Source organism: Arachis stenosperma, chromosome 9 (assembly GCF_014773155.1).
Source record: "Arachis stenosperma cultivar V10309 chromosome 9, arast.V10309.gnm1.PFL2, whole genome shotgun sequence".
Taxonomy (NCBI): Eukaryota; Viridiplantae; Streptophyta; class Magnoliopsida; order Fabales; family Fabaceae; genus Arachis; species Arachis stenosperma.
In genome coordinates, this window is record NC_080385.1 from 149011947 (window position 1) to 149015572 (window position 3626).

The following is a 3626-nucleotide window of genomic DNA, read 5'->3' on the forward strand; positions in this document are numbered from 1 at the left end:
CCAAGTTTTTTGATAATTAAATTTATTATATTTGTTGAGAATTTTATTTTAAAAAAATTAATTTATTGAAAGAAATTAAATAAAGCTTTATGATACTTTAAATTTAAAAATAATTAGGAGTTATATGTAATTTTTATAATAATTGAAGTTTAAATTAATTAGAATTTTTATATAATCTTTATTGAATATTTGGTATAATTGAAATTATAATTTTGGTAATTGAAAAATAAGAAAAAATTATATAATTTAATTTAAATAAATTCTATCATTATTAATTTGAACTCATAAAAGTTAATTTATTAGAAATGATTGGATTGATTTTTATAAATACTTTAAGTTTAAGTCAGTTAATATTTATGTACAATTTTTATTATAATTAGTTATTTTATAAATTGAAATTAAAATTCCGGTGATAGAAAAATAATAAAAAGTTATATCATTTAATTTGAATAATTAATATTGAATTTAAACTATATTTTATAAGAATGTGATTTATAGGTTCATTTTATATTTTAAATAAGAAATAATTAATTGAATTTAGCAATATGTTGATAAATAATGTTCTTAAATATTTTGAATAGAGTATATTTGGTGTTAAAATTACTCTACCCTTTAATTTTATCAAAATATCTATTCATATCTATCCTTATTCTTTTATAAAATCCTAATTTCTAATCCTAATTTACCCAATTTCTAACCCTAACAGCCGCAGCCTCACCCTTCTTCAACGTAAGAAGCACATGCACAACATACCCTTACACACAGACACGCGAAACAGAGAAGAGAAGGAGAAGAAGAAGACCGCACCGGCGTCGCGCCTCACCGCCGTGGAGCCGCTGTCACACACGTCGCCATTGACGTTGACGAAGAGAGGAGAGAGTGAGACGTTGAGACAGAGAGCTGCTGTTGCGGGAAACGCAATGGAGGAGAGGACGCTGCCAACTCTGTCGAACCTGGTCGCTACCAAGCTCGCCGTTGGAGATCGCTGTTCCTTCACCACTGATGCGTCGCCGTTGGGCTACTCTGCTTCGTCTCGTGACTCTCGCGTCGACCCCTGTGCATCTCCTTTCTGGCTCGTCGCCTCCTCTGGTGACAGTGTCTCGCTTCGTTGTCGTTGTCATCGCGCCCTCGTCCGGCGTGGCTCACCATCGCTGTTGCCTTCCCCTTGCTAGACTCTGCTTCGCCGTGCTTGGTCTCCCTCTTCTTAGGTATTTTTTTTAATTTTTTATTTATTCAGTTATTGACTTATTACCTCATTGGGTTATAATTTGATTAACTGAGGAACTGATTAATTTGTCGATTCTGTAAGGGTTTTACAATGTATGATAAGAAACGTTGATATGAGAACTAACCAGACCTGTAACTTATCAAATCAATTTCTAACCAATTTCTACTTATCAACCTTACTTTTCTTGTTTTGGAGTCAAGCAATTTTGCCGTGTACTAACAGATTCTTTATTGTTGTTGATTATAATTGGTTAATTGTAATTTTGTTGATTCAGGCAAATTATTCAATAGTGTAATATGTTGTTGTTTTATATTATTGTTGTTCTAGATGGCTTCGTCAAATACACCATCAGAAACACCATCCTCCCAAATTTTGTTGATACATTGTAATATATGTAGGTTTAGTGGTTGATTGATGGTTTTGTTTTTTTTATTATTAGTGTTTAGGGTTGATTTATTGCTATTTTTATACCATTATGGTGAATTACAGAAGCAGACAGAACCAGCATCTGCTCCCTTTTGTGGTGGTGGTGGTGGTGGTGGTCTTCTTATTTCAGCTATTAGTTTAGTTGGTCAGCTTCCCAGGTGAGCTCCCTTCGACCGAGTTCTTTCAGACTTTCAACATCAATTTTCGGTGTATCTTAGGGTTTGAAATTAGAATATTATGATGGTAGACTGGTTGTTGTTGTTGTTGTTGTAGTATTTGGTATTTTAGAATTATTGTTAAACCTGAGCAAATTTTTTGTTGCTATTAAACATCATTAAGTTAAGAGTTCTCTCATTTTCGTGAATGGACGAAGGTAAATAAGCTAGTTCACAAGGTAAAAGGTAAAGGTCGGAACGATAGAAGGTTGAGATTTGGGACATGGAATATAGGCACTCTAACAGGAAAGTCCATGGAGGTGGTAGACACCATGACAAGGAGGATGATTAACATTATGTGCCTACAAGAAACAAAGTGGGTTGGTACGAAGGCTAGGGAGTTGGATACTTCTAGTTTCAAACTTTGGTATACAGGAAAGGTGAAGAATAAGAATGGGGTTAGAATAATTGTGGATAAGTAGTAGAAGAATGACGTAGTGGATGTCAAGAGGGTGGAAGATCGGATCATCTCTATCAAACTTGTGGTGGAGGGAGGTGCTTTCCATGTAATTAGCGCCTATGCACCGCAAGTGGGTTCGGATGAACACCACAAGATAAGGTTTTGGGAGGATCTAGAGAGTTTGGTTCAAGACATACCTTCGGGAGACAAGATTTTCTTAGGAGGAGATTTAAATGGCCATGTTGGGAGAGAAGTAACTGATATGGGAGTATTCACGGAGGCCATGGTTTCGGGGTGATCAATGCCGATGGTAAAATTATTTTGGACTTTTCCTCAACCTTTGATCTTCTCATCACAAATACATGTTTTAAAAAGAAAGACGAACATCTTATAACCTATAAGAGTGGCATGACAAGCTCTCAAATCGACTTCTTATTGTTGAGGAGAGTCGACCAGAAATTTTGCATTAATTATAAAATTATCCCGGGAGAGAGTTTGACAATACAACATAAGGTGCTCGTCATGGATTTTCACGTTGAGCAAAAGTTGAAGAAAAGACATCATACGAAGAACCCAAGGATGAGGTGGTGGTGGATGAAAAGTGAGGAACAAAGAAGCTTCTTAAGACGGGTAGGAGAAAAGGCAAAGTGGGATGGGAATGGAATCACGAAAGAGATGTGGAGGAAGATGGCAGAAGTTATTAGAAGAATAACAAAAGAAAGCTTTGGTGAATCTAAAGGAATAAGACCAAGAGACAAGGATTCTTGGTGGTGGAATGCGAGTGTACAAGAAAAGATAAAGATAAAAAGGGAGTGCTTTAAAGAGTGGTCTTTATGCCGCAATGCAGATACCTGGGAAAAATATAAGGCGGCTAAGAAAGAGACAAAAGTGGTTGTAAGTGAAGCAATAACAAGAGCATATGAAGGTTTATACCAGTATTTGGGCACGAAAGAAGGAGAAAAAGGTATATATAGAATCGCAAAGAGTCGTGAAAGAAGATCGAGAGATTTGGATCAGGTTAAGTGCATAAAGAATAAGGATGGAGAGGTGTTGGCTCAATAGGAGAAGATTAATGAAATGTAGAAGAGCTACTTTTACGAGTTATTTAATGAGGGACAGAAGACTCTTCCGAGCCTTGGTCAGTTATGCACAAGGGAAGAAAATCAAAACTTTGACTACTATCGAAGGATTCGAGACTTTGAGATAAAAGAGGCTCTAAAGTAGATAAACAATGGCAGGGCAGTAGGACCTGATAATATCCTGATTGAGGTTTGGAAGGGTCTTGGAGAAAAAGACATCAACTGGTTAACCAAGCTTTTTAATGAGATTTTAAGGTCAAAGAAGATGCCTGATGAGT